Consider the following 13,979-nt stretch of genomic DNA (forward strand, 5'->3'; position numbering starts at 1 on the left):
AGAATTTTCCAAACATGTACATAAATATTGCAGAAATGCTGAGAAACACTGCAGGGATGGGAGGAAATTCTGAATTGTGACCATCAGGCACAAACTCAGCAATCAGGTGGTTCTGGCTTCAGTAGAAGTAAGCAATTATTTGATTCTCCTTTTGTTAAAAAATCTTCTTAAATTACATTGATACTGTCATTCTCTTGACGTCGGATATAAAGCCCTGAGACCTCTTTTGCTTTCTCATCCTCCTTGTTTCATGTATCTGGTGAGTCACTAAATCTCAGATTTTCCTTTGAATTCATCCCACCTTCAGCGCTCCAGTTGCCTTTGAGCTGCAGCAGCCACACTGTCATCTACGCTTATTGAAATTATTGTCATCACTCATCCCTGTTCTGTCCGCTTTCCTGTAACCTAGCTTTCCTATAACTGCTCCAAGAGTACTTTTTTAAAGCACTGTTCCTTTTATAGAATTTCCTGTTCTTCTCTGGTCCTTTCTTAGGATCAAACCTGCTTAGCACTTGACAGACAAATGTGTTTTTCTCCAACACACTTATCATTATATGTGTAATTTATTTATTTACTTATTTATTCTCTATTTTCCTCCCACTGAGTGATCCTTGGGAAACAACTTGTCATATTAAGTGGATAGAATAAAACTTTGGTAACTTCTTTTGAGGGATGATTGTGTACATATGGGCAAGTAAGTAGTTCATCTGGAATTTGTTTTCCCATCACCAAAGGTAGTGATTTTGCTGGCTTTGCCATTTGGCTCACTGAAAGTAGCTATGAGTTATGAGAGCCTTGTAGCCTTCATATTTCAGTTCAATCCTACTTAGTTTAACTAATTAGATCAACAGTTGTATATGAGTGTTTTCAGAATTTACATCTTCTGAACATTTTAGGCAGAGCATCAAATTTGAATTAAAATAATAAAATTCAGTAAAAATTAGGTCTCATTTTAAAATGATTCAGTCTAGAAGATTGAGAGACTAAAACTGAAGTTTAGTGTTTAATATTTTAGAGCTCTTTGATTTTGATAACTTATACTTTCTGTATTATCTTCTTGGATGTTGCTCTTATGGAAAAATTATGTTTTCTATATTCTTTGTAATTTGCAATATAAAATGAATGATCAGAGAAGAATATACGTTCTTTAAATAAGATGAAAATCAGAAAGAAAGGTTCTATTCTGTCTAATCTGATTTGCTAAGAAAGAAATTTCTTATCTAAATTCAGATTTGTGACTATTTGGGAAATAAAAAAGATACAATTGAGTGTGGGGAAAGCAATGCTCTGTGTAAAATACATATAAGAAACAAGTGAGGAATTACTGCTGTGTATGGAAGAGTGTCTATAGACTTGATGCATCTCCTATTCACCAGGAAAATTCCAACAGTTATTTTCCTGGGCATAAAGAGGAAATTATTTGATTACCTTTAAGATTGCTTTCCATGATGGTTTTCCTTTCCTGGTCAACATACAATTTGTTTCCAATATACAAGTGACCTTACACAAATACTTGCAGAAGAGTCCCGTTCCCCACCCCTGGCTCATTAAAGATGACTATGCTGAAGATTGTTGAAGGAAACCAGTGCGTTATAAAATCATGATTCCTTTGCTTTTTCTTATTGATATTTGCACATAATAGCCTGTGCAGATGTATGCAGTTAGTGAGTCCAGGCTTACAGAAAAGCTCACTGAAGCCTGAGAAACAAGCATAAGAGGTCTCTGGTGAGTACTGTTCCATGTGAGTTTGCCGCTTTTCTTGAATGTATCATTCAGAGGGAATTCATCACCACATTATGTCAGTGTGCTGTCACCTTAATCAGCTTTCAATGGCTGCTCATTACTGTGGAAAACATAGTGGATTTCTACTAACAATAACTGATTCTTTCCATCCACCACATTTATTTTTACAGCATTTGATACTGTATCTAATTGAGTACACAAATACATACATAGGGATAGGTATGTAGGTGGGTTAAGTATCTAGCTAGGCTTCCCTGGTGGCTTAGATGGTAGGTAAAGAATCTGTGTGCAATGCAGAAGATCGGGTTTCAATCCCTTGGTCGAGAAGGTCCCCTGAAGAAGGGAATGACAGCCCACTCCAGTATTCTTGCCTGGAGAATTCCATGGACAGAGGAGCCTGGCGGGCTATAGTCCGTGGGGCTGCAAAGAGTCAGACATGACTGAGCAACCTACGCTTGCACTTTTCACTTTCAGATAACTAGCTAGTTTAGTGGTTTTGTTCGTTATTAAAAAAAATTCATCCTAGATGGTGTGGGTGTCTGAGACTAACAGAAAATTTAGTTAGAATCTTCATTCTTTGGCATACAAGAAATTAGTTCACTATTTTCAACGATATATGTTGTGGTAAATAATTGAAGAATGATATTGAAGTTTAATGTTTGCAACTGTTCTTAAGATATCAGATTACTAGGGGAAACGGTAAACACTTTATGGGTTATTATTAACTCAGAAAAAAGAGAAGATTTGATATTTCTAGCACATTTATGAGTTTTCTAATATTTTGCATATCAAATAGATGGTGTGTGCTTCTCCAAGAGATATGCCAGTAAAAACCTGATAACATTTCAAGGAAGGTTAATCTTTCACCAAAGGAATATTTTTCTTTATTTAAAATTTCAAATTTTCTACAAGATTGTTTTTCCTTGTTATTGACTTAGAAATTGATATTATTTTATACTATCATACACTTTTATGAGCCTCAGATACAATGCATAATTTATGAATTTGCTATCTGATTACATTAATATATGTATACAAATGAGCTGTTAAGAAACCGTAATGTATAATTTGGAATTATTAAGGGATATGTTAAGTAACTGAAACGTATGAGTGAAAATTGATTAGTTCCTGAGACTTGGGTTCTAAGAAGGCATTCTACAGTCAATCCATTTATATTACAACATTGTTTTTGTTGGGCTTCCCAGGTGGCGCTAGTGGTAAAGAATCTGCCTGCCAGTGTAGGAGATGTAAGGGACACAGGTTCGATCATGGGTTGAGAAGGTCCCCTGAAGTAGGAAATGGCAACCCACTCCAGTATTGTTGCCTGGAAAAGTCCATGGACTGAGGAGCCTAGTGGGGTGCAGTCCGTGGAGTCAGAAAGAGTTGGACATGACTGAGCATCTCAGCAGCAGCAGCATTTTTTGTTACTCAAGTGAAATTTTTATTAGCAACAACAGATTTCTAGTGACTCTTTTGATCTGTTAAGATCAACACTGTCTGATGTCTGATTTAAATAACACCCAAGATTCTAAACTGCAAACTAATCTGTAAAAAATCCAGGAACAGATCAGCTCCTTGTAGGGGCATTTAATAAAGAATTGTCACTATTCAACAGCACTGAAGCATTAAACCCTTGTTTTGGATTGTAATAATGTAAACATGGAATGCTTTCATGAAGGAAATTGGTCTTGTTAGTTTATATAGGAGAGTTGTATCTACATGATTCATAATTCTGGGTAATAGATGAATTGTCATTTACCCAGGTGCTTTAGCCTCACAGTAATTTATCCGTAAAATGATTGAAAGCATCTGGATTATTGACTGAATTTTTCTTTTTCTTTTTTTAACATGGAGTTTGAGAAACAGAGGTGTTACAGTCATAATCTGAGAAGGGGAAATTAAGAGAATTGATGATTGTTCCCTTAAGATATGATAATTTGTGTACAAAAAAAAACAAAAACAGCCAGAACTTCATTATCCTCAGATATACAATCACTAGATAAAACACTGTAGTGTTGTAGATCATTTTTAGTCCTAAGGTGAGCTTCTCCAGTAATCAAACAGCACAAAAAAAGAACTCTCAATGCAGCACATTGTGTCTTGCAAGAATTTTTTTTTTTTTCTGACTTAAGATGACTATGAAAGAGATGTTTTCCTTATGAGTGAATCACCTAGTGGAAGCACCTAACTACTACTAAGTCGCTTCAGTCGTGTCCGACTCGGCGCGACCCCATAGACGGCAGCCCACCAGGCTCCGCCGTTCCTGGGATTCCCCAGGCAAGAACACTGGAGTGGGTTGCCATTTCCTTCTCCAATTAGGAAGTTAGGAAGCACCTAACTACTAAAACCCAAAACATAGTAGACCTTATTCGTTTCCTCCTTCCTTTTTCCCTTCTTTCCTTCCTGCTTCCCCTTCTCTTCCCTTTTTCTTTCCTTCTTTCTCTCCTTCCTCCCTATTTACTGTAAGATACACCTGTGTCATGCGTGCTCAGTCACTTCGGTCACGGCAAAGATTCGGACATGACTGAGGTGACTGAGCACACACGGCACTGGTTTAGAAATGATTGTGACAAACAAGTTGGGCATCCTGCTTTGTTATGTTATTTAATTTTAAGTAGAAATACTGTATTCTTTCATTTGCTCTCAGTCAGTTAAAGGTATTGACTGCAAAGTTAGAATACTTAAGTTCCACAGTAGCTTTTATAAGAGGCAACTTGGTGAAGGGCTTAGATCAAAAGAATCCATGATTCTTTCCACCTGCTACCAGAACAAATCCCTGTGGTTTCCATCAGACGATACAAAGCTTCTGTTGAAAGTGTTTTAAATGATGCCCCTGTAGTGATGAAGTAATTGAAATGAGGTAATGACCACCAACTTGAGTAGCAGTGGGTGATTTTGTTGTTTTATTTCCATCACTTTAATGGAGGAGTAAAATTCTTCCTATAATTTTTAAAGCCTCTTGGAGGGATTTCAATGAGAAAATGATAGTCTCCTAATGGACTGAGACATTGGTGGCGATTGAAGTTATTGATCTTACTTTAGCTGCCTTGAGCCATCTCTGCTGAGTTCTTTTATTTTAAAGTAATCACCGTGTTTCACTGTTCGAACTGCTGCAGTTTTAATTGCAATTTCTACTTCTGAAGTAAATACATTCTATATAGAGCCTAAATCCTCCTCCTTTGAGGAGGAATCTGACAATTCTGGATTTTATTAAAGTAGACCCACAGGCTCCAGCAAACTTTAATCAAGCTGGTTCTTAAATCAAAATCATTGATCCTACAGGCACATACATCCTAATACCATATTATTAAAATATGTCAAGGCTGCCTGATCTAATAATCCTTATTTATGTAGTATTCAGTAGGATATACTTCCTGAGGCTAGACAGCTGGGGCTACGAAGATTGGTTAGGTTGACCAGATTCAGTCGTTATCATTAGGTGTATCTGGAGAATATCCATTAGCCCAGGATTTTTTAAAGGCAGCAGTCCTTTTTATTTACAAGAATCAAAACCACAAAATGGAATAGTTCATTGTAGTTTAATAACAGTTATCCTAAACAGAGAGCTCTATGAGAAATGATACAGGCATAAATGTAGTACTGTCTCCTTCCTCCTGGGTAGACGCATTGTGACTTGCTACTTGATAGGAAGGATGTCAGAGTTTGTCATGCTTTTTTTTTTTTTTCCTGAATCATCCTCTTCCTTTGTTACCTTTGTGTTTTCACCCATCCCACCTCCAGGCATCTGAATTGATATACTTACTGCAGAGGAATTTCGATCTGTCGGTGTGTAGTCCTGAGTTTAGTCTGTGACAGGGCATTTTCTTCATCCCTGGAAGTCTACATTGGGAATTTTATGAGTCTTATTATCGTGCCTTTGAAAAAGCCATGTTACAACTATGTGCTGGATGTGTGACTTCCTTCCATCTTAATATACCTAGCTTGGCCCCATGCAAAATCCTGTATATTTTTCTGCAAAATGGCTTCCTAGGGCTAAGAGATAAAAAGCTCTGTATGGCTAACAGTACAGCGAGGAAAACTATCTTCCTGGCAATTTGATCTTGATGACACTATCTTTAATTATTCAAAAATCTGTTTTCTGTGGTTTGGGTGCCTATACTCACTAGCAAACATTCCTTTTGTTGCAGATCTTGAAGTAAAAGATTTCTATGTACAACCAAATTCTGCCTTCCTAGATTTTAATACTTGTAAGCTGTCATCCCCTGCTTTCTGGATTTTACTTAATATTTTCTGAGCCCATCAAATTTGGGCTGTGGCTGTAGGGTTTGGTTAAAGTATAGGCCTACATTTTTAAAGACAATGAATTGCACTAGACTTTTGAAATACACATTATGAAACTCAGAGAGCTGGGTCAGACTGAACAGACAAGGCCACTGCCCATGAACTGGTTTGTCCAGAATATACCCTATGATGCAGAATGTGAAGAGTCTTTAGTAATATGAATGAATCAGTGCTGTCTGATGCATTTTTGTTTTTCTCAACATAACCATCGAAAATACATTCATCTCTTTTTTTATTCACTCATGGGAAAGAAATTATAGATAGTTTGGCATGAGAAGTTGTGATTGGGAAGAATCGTCATATAGACACAGAGTCATCTCGGCAACATTCAGCTAGTGATGCTGTGATAGTGTTCATATGGTGAGAGAGGAAAATTTTGTCTTGATGTCGTCTTTGTTGCCTGGCAACCAGATTTTTTTCTCATTTAGAGCAAGACTTCATTAGTCTAAAGTAGGTAATTTTTAGTGATAATTTGAGAAGACAAGCTTACAGGTAAGCTACATGAATTTGGTTTGTGGAAGGAATAATCTTTTGTCAAATGTTAGACAGGCATGATGAGGCTTTCTCTTTTTTCAAATGAATAACTGTTTTCAGATTGTTAATCCACCTGAAAATGAATATCCCAAGTCAAATAGCAGCCATTGAATCAGACATTTTCATCTTAATAGCATTATAATGTGGGAAGAACACCATGTTGTTATTTTTTCAGATATGATTACTATACATGAAGCTGTTTAGATATGTATAATTGCTTTTTAGAATCTCTATTTATGCCCATTATTATATTAGTGATAATCTTTTTGGATCATTTTTAAAGTCTTTAGTGAATTTGTTACAATATTGCTTCTGTGTTTTTTTTTTTAATTTTGGCCATGAGGCATGTGGAATGTTAGCTCCCTGACAAGGAATCAAACCCATATCCCCGTATTCGAAGTCTTACCCACTAGACTGCCAGGGAAGTCCCTTAGTGACTAAACACTAAGAAATTAAGAATATAAAATTGATTTAGTCTTAGAAATATCATCTATTTTAATTGTCCTACCCTTGGCAAGAATCACATTTAATCCATTCTAGAAGGGTGAAAATATGTAATGATTTTGTAGATCTTTATAAGGAAAAGAGTTCCTAAACCCTCCCTTGATAAACCTTATTGTATGGAAATTTGATTTTCCCCACTTGCGTGTAATTCTCTGCACTGTGGGCCCATTGGCCCCATGAAGTAGTAGCTCCCAATTCCTCTTTTGTTGTCAGTTCTAATTAGAAAACAAAAAGTGACTATTCTCCTGAATAAGGAACGTGGGTAGTAAAAAGTGACACGGAATCCCAATAAGACTGTTTAAATCCTGGTTTAGCCACTTACTGTGTAGCCACTGGCAAGTCCTTAATCTCTAGTGCATGTCTGTTTGCTCAAAGGTTTGTAGAAATCCTGAAATGAAGTGAAATATGTATGAACAATGCAGTAAGTTCCTGGCTTATACTAACACTCAATGGACGTTTTTCTTTTCCTTTCATTTCTATGAATAATAACCTTTCATGAATATAAAGGCCATCTTTTAGCATCCTGGTCTGTAGGTAGTTCAGACCCAAGAAAACTTAGAACATAAGGGCTTAATTCATAAAAGAAAATATTAATCATAGAGAATTTAATTTCTTAGAGTCAGCTAGTTAAGATTAGGACCAGAAGTCTCATTGTTCTGTGTTGATTAGAGCCCTGTCTTCGTATGTTTTATCTTATGGCTTCATTAATTCAGCATTTCTTATCTAATTCAGCTGCAGGTTATTTATGAAAGTCTCTAAGGTGAGAGGCAGCGTGCTGGTAAGAGAGTAGGATAAGACCAGTGTCTCACAGCTTGAATTAATGGGCTACTCCCAGTACCAAAAGTTAGGCTGCTTTGAATTAAGTATTTTAAACTGTAATCGTCCTATCTCGTGAACACAAAAGATTAAATTGATTTTCTTTCACTGAGGTACATCTCACTGTTCTGCTTTCTTTCTGCTACCACCATTCAAGTTATTTATAGCTCACAGTATAGATTTAGAGGTGTAGAGAATGGTTTCTTTACAAATTGCTTCTGTGCTCATCATGATGCTGTGATTAATATGACTCAAGGGCCCTGGGCCACTGAATTGATTTATTTCCAGGACTTTAACTCTCTGCATGGGCCACCAACTTCTAAAATCCATATTGCTTAAATGTAGTGTTTCTAGAGCCTCAGTGGGAGCTCAGTGGCAAACTTCCAGATATAGCAGGAGCTCTTATTTATAGATCTAAACCTGCATAACGTTCTTCCTCTTAGCCCTCACTCACATCTGCTCTTCTTTCTGTGTTGTCTTTCGTCTGTAAACCAAAACCCTGGAGCTTGTCCTGGATTTCAACCTCTTTTCCTGACTCTGTATCCAAACCATCAGCAAGGCCTTTTAATGCTGAGTGTAACTCCAAGTTGGTCTCATCATCTACTACCGCTGCCTCAGACCACCAACATCTGATTGATTTCTTGCTCTGGGTTGGGATCTTATTTTAGTGCTCCAGTTTGCAATTGAAGAGCTTTTTCTAAAATGCAGTTCTGAACAAATCTCTGTTACAAATCCCTGAGTCCCTCAGTGTTCCCAGAATAATAGCCAAACTTCTTAACATGGTACAGAAGGCACTTAGTGATCCTCCTTTGCTCCCCTTTCTCATTTTGGACCTTATTATCTCTCTTACTTCACCTCTTCTTCTCAAACACTTGGCCTCCCCCAACTCCCACAAAGTTTGCTCTGCTAAATAGCTTGAAGTCAGTCCCTTGGTGGTTGATCTAACTTCTCAACTTTGCACATCCTATTTCTGTTAGGCATGTCTTTCCACCTTTAACACTCCTTTTTCCCCAAAAGAAATGCAGTAAGTCTGATATATTTAATACATATTTATTGAAGGACTGACCTTTGAATATCATTCTTAGAATAAGAAAAAAATTGTAGCAGAATTATAACAGTAATATACAGCTTTTTTTTTTTTTTCTTTCTCACTTACCTGAGTCTTCTATTTGTCTTGCTCTCTTATCCATTTGGGGATTGCATTGTGTGATTTGCTACTTATTTTTTTAAGAACCCTGATCTTAATACTGGGAGCCTGAGCCTAAATTATGTAAGTATGTATCTACTAGTCAGAAAACGTTTCCTGAGCACAAAATGTCAGGGATTACACTTTGGTCCTACTGATACAAATGATTCTCAAAGCATCCAAGAAGAATCTGATTTCAACTGCAGGCTAGGAGAGTGTTTTTATATACTTACATGCACAATTCTTTTCTGAAAGATTTTGTCACATTTATAATGGCAAGTGTTCCAAGTGTCTATTGTTGTGTAAAAACTACTTAAAACCTAATGACTTAAAGAGAAGGCAATGGCACCCCACTCCAGTACTCTTGCCTGGACAATCCCATGGATGGAGGAGCCTGATAGGCTGCAGTCCATGGGGTCTCTAAGAGTCGGACACGACTGAGCGACTTCACTTTCACTTTTCACTTTCATGCATTGGAGAAGGAAATAGCAAACCACTCCAGTGTTCTTGCCTGGAGAATCCCAGGGAAGGGGGACCCTGGTGGACTGCCGTCTATGGGGTCGCACAGAGTCGGACACGACTGAAGCGACTTAGCACCAGCAGTGGCTTAAAACAGCCACCCTAATTCATGATTTTGTGGCTCAAAGGTGCGAGTATTGGGAATTTTGTATGATTGATTGAGACAACCCAGAGAAAACTGTGTGATGAATGAGCTGGTCCAGAGGGTCCAAGATGGCTTCCCACTCATGCCTCAGATAGGCTGGAAGGCTGAACTCAGGACTGTTGTCTGGAGAGCTTGCAAGTGGCATTTTTAGCTTGGAGGAGTTGGAGTAGCTGACCGTCTTACATGGTACCTCACTCTTGAGACAGTATTCTGAATTTCTTAAGGTCTGTGCTTAGAAACTGACAAAGCATCACTTTCACTCTTTTCTGTTACTCAAAGCCATCAAAAGCCCAAAGTAAATTGCACCCACCTTTAATCCACCACCATGGAGAGATTTCAGAGTTGTAGATGTAGCCTCAGGACTCTTCAATGTAATTTACCCTTTGCTCATCATTCAGAAGTGGTGTTCAGAAATTCTGTTAACACTTTAATGTGTACCTTGCCAAAATATGTATTTTTCCCCAATGTGTAATATTTATAAAAAACTTAAATCATAGTATGCATTGTTTTACAACTTTTATCTAAATGGTGTTTGGTGAGAATTATTTCCTATCACTAGACATTTTCCTATGGTATTTGAATGATTTCAAATACCTTAACATGGTATCCATACTCCTTAATATGGAATAATTCCTATTTTTTGGAAAATCTTTTAAACTCTAATATAAACATTTACATGTAATAAACATCCTTGGTGCTTAATGTTTGTGAGCTCTTTCAAATATTTCCTTGTGTATATCCCATAAAGTGGAACAACTACATTAAAGGCTGTGATCAGTCTTTAAGTGTTTTTATAAGAATTGCCATTTTTAAGGCTTTTTATAAGAATTGCCATATTGCTTTCAGAAATGCTGCATGGACAGAGGAGCCTGGTGGGCTACAGTCCATGGGGTCGCAAAGAGTCGGACATGACTGAAGCGACCTAGCACGCAGGCACATATTGGTGACAGTGGTAAAGAATTTGCCTGCCAGTGAAGGAGATGCAGGAAGTGTGGGTTCGATCTCTGGTCAGGAAGATCCCCTGGAGGAGGAAACGGCAACCCACTCCAGTATTCTTGCCTGGAAAATCCCGTGGCCAAGAAACCTGATGGGCTGCAGTCCATGAGGTCGCAGAGTCAGACACAACTGAGCATGCACACACACACACAACACTTACGTAACAAAAATTACTCTCTTTGGCTTGTCTGGGCAGTCTGTCTCCTGTCTACCGCCTAACCAGGCTCTAGTCTTTTTGTCAATCTTTTGAATTGGTTCTTGATGTTCAGAAAGCCACAGGAATCTCTATCATTAACCAGCCATCCTAAAACAGCTCCCATCTGTCCATTTTCTCCCATATATCTGTCTCAAAACCCCAGATAGAATGAACCTGATCATAGAACCTATATGAAGCTCAAATATTTAAGTAAATTCTATTTGCATTGTTGTTGTTGTTCAGTTGCTAAATCATGTCTGACTCTTTGCAACACATGGACTATAGCCTGCCGGCGCCTCTGTCCTCTACTCTCTTCCAGAGTTTGCTTAAATTCATGTCCCTTGATTCGGTGATGCTAACCATCTCATCCTCTGCCATCCCCTTCTCCTTTTGCCTTCAATCTTTCCCAGCTTGCGTTGTTGTGATTCATTAACTTCTTTGTTTGAAAGTCTTAACTGTCTTGCAACATTCAGTTCAGTTCAGTCACATAGTCATGTCTGATTCTTTGTGATCCCGTTAACTGGAGCTTGTCAGGCTTCCCTGTCCATCACCAACTCCTGGAGCTTACTCACACTCATGTCCATTGAGTCGGTGATACCATCCAGCCATCTCATCTTCTGTCGTCCCCATCTCCTCTTGCCTTCAATCTTTCCCAGCATCAGGGTCTTTTCTAATGAGTCAGTTCTTCGCATCAGGTGACCAAAGTATTGGATCTTCAGCTTCAGTATCAGTCCTTCCAATGAATATTCAGGACTGATTTCCTTTATGATTGACTGGTTGGATCTCCTTGCTGTCCAAGGGACTCTCAAGAGTCTTCTCCAATACCACAGTTCAAAAGCATCAATTCTTCAGCACTCAGCTTTCTTTATGTTCCAACTCTCACATCCATACATGACTACTGGAAAAACTATAGCTTTGACTATATGCACATTTGTTGAAAAGTAACATCGCTGCTTTTTAATATGCTGTCTAGGTTAGTCATAGCTTTTCTTCCAAGGAGCAAGCATCTTTTAATTTCATGGCTGCAGTCACCAACTGCAGAGATTTTGAAGCCCCCCAAAATAAAGTCTGACACTGTTTCCATTGCTTTCCCATCTATTTGCTATGAAGTGGTGGGACCAGATGCCATTATCTTAGTTGCTTGAATGTTGAGTTTTTAAGCCAGAATTTTCACTCTCCTCTTCACTTTTTGCCATCAGGGTGGTATCATCTGCATATTTGAGATGGCAACATTACTCAGGCTAAAAATTTAAGGTCTTATGGGAACTTTCAGTGATTGTGGTTTTCATTCTGTCTGCCCTCTGATGGATAAGGATAAGAGGCTTATGGAAGCTTCCTGATGGGAGAGACTGACTGAGGGGGAAACTGGGTCTTGTTCTGATGGGCGAGGCCACGCTCACACTGCTTCACTCAGTGCCCCCAACCCTGCAGCAGGCCACCGCCGACCCACGCCTCCGCCGGAGACTCCTGGACACTCACGGGCAAGTTTGAGACAGTCTCTTGTGGGGTCACTGCTCCTTTCTTCTGGGCTCTGGTGCACACAAGGTTCTGTTTGTGCCCTCCCAGAGTCTGTTTCCCCAGTCCTGTGTAAGTTCTGGCAGCTCTATGGTGGGTTAATGGCGACCTCCTCCAAGAGGGCTTATACCATACCCAGGTCAGCTGCACCCAGAGCCCCTGCCCCTGCAGCAGTCCACTGCTGACCTGAACCTGCACAGGAGACACTCAGACACAGTTCTGGCTCAGTCTCTGGGGTCCCTGGGTCCTGGTGCTCACAAGGTTTGTTTGAACCCTCTGAGAATCTCTGGCGGGTAAGGGGTTTGATTCTAAATGCAATTTCACCCGTCCTACCATCTTGACTATGCCAAAGCCTTTGACTGTGTGGATCACAATAAACTGTGGAAAATTCTGAAAGAGATGGGAATACCAGACCATCTGACCTGTCTCTTGAGAAACCTGTATGCAGGTCAGGAAGCAACAGTTAGAACTGGACATGGAACAACAGACTGGTTCCAAATAGGAAAAGGAGTACGTCAAGGCTGTATATTGTCACCCTGCTTATTTAACTTATATGCAGAGTACATCATGAGAAACGCTGGGCTGGAAGAAACACAAGCTGGAATCAAGATTGCCAGGACAAATATCAATAACCTCAGATATGCGGATGACACCACCCTTATGGCAGAAAGTGAAGAAGAACTAAAGAGCCTCTTGATGAAGGTGAAGGAGGAGAGTGAAAAAGTTGGCTTAAAGCTCAATGTTCAGAAAACTAAGATCATGGCATCTGGTCCCATCACTCCATGGGAAATAGATGGGGAAACAGTGGAAACAGTGTCAGACTTTACTTTTTTGGGCTCCAGAATCACTGCTGATGGTGACTGCAGCCATGAAATTAAAAGACGCTTACTCCTTGGAAGGAAGGTTATGGCCACCCTAGATAGCATATTTAAAAGCAGAGACATTACTTTGCCAACAAAAGTCCGTCTAGTCAAGGCTATGGTTTTTCCAGTGGTCATGTATGGATGTGAGAGTTGGACGGTGAAGAAAGCTGAGCGCCGCAGAATTGATGCTTTTGAGCTGTGGTGTTGGAGAAGACTCTTGAGAGTCCCTTGGACTGCAAGGAGATCCAATCAATCCATCCTAAAAGAGATCAATCCTGGGTATTCATTGGAAGGTTTGATGTTGAAGCTGAAGCTCCAATACTTTGGCCACCTCATGCGAAGGGTTGACTCATTGGAAAAGACCCTAATGCTGGGTAGGATTGGGGGCAGGAGGAGAAGGGGACGACAGAGGATGAGATGGTTGGATGGCATCACTGACTCGATGAACATGGGTTTGGGTAGACTCCGGGAGTTGGTGATGGACAGAGAGGCCTGGCGTGCTGCAATTCATGGGGTCGCAGAGAGTCGGACACGACTGAGCGACTGAACTGAACTGAACTGAACCATCTTGCTGGGGCTTCTCCTTTGCCCTTGGATATGGGGTATCTCTTTTTAGTGAGATCCAATATTTTCCAGTCAACAGTTGTTCAGCAGCAAGTT

At 39.4% G+C, this 13,979-nt stretch overlaps 1 protein-coding gene across 9 annotated transcripts in view; it reads left to right on the top strand.

Annotated features, from left to right (window-relative positions):
• The window catches only part of ACSS3 (acyl-CoA synthetase short chain family member 3), a 249,175-nt gene that overhangs the window by 116,952 nt on the left and 118,244 nt on the right, over positions 1-13,979 (top strand). The gene's annotated exons all lie outside the window — the stretch shown is intronic.

The sequence above is a fragment of the Giraffa tippelskirchi genome, chromosome 4, assembly GCF_054371585.1.
Source record: "Giraffa tippelskirchi isolate mGirTip1 chromosome 4, T2T-mGirTip1v1.2.pri, whole genome shotgun sequence".
NCBI lineage: Eukaryota > Metazoa > Chordata > Mammalia > Artiodactyla > Giraffidae > Giraffa > Giraffa tippelskirchi.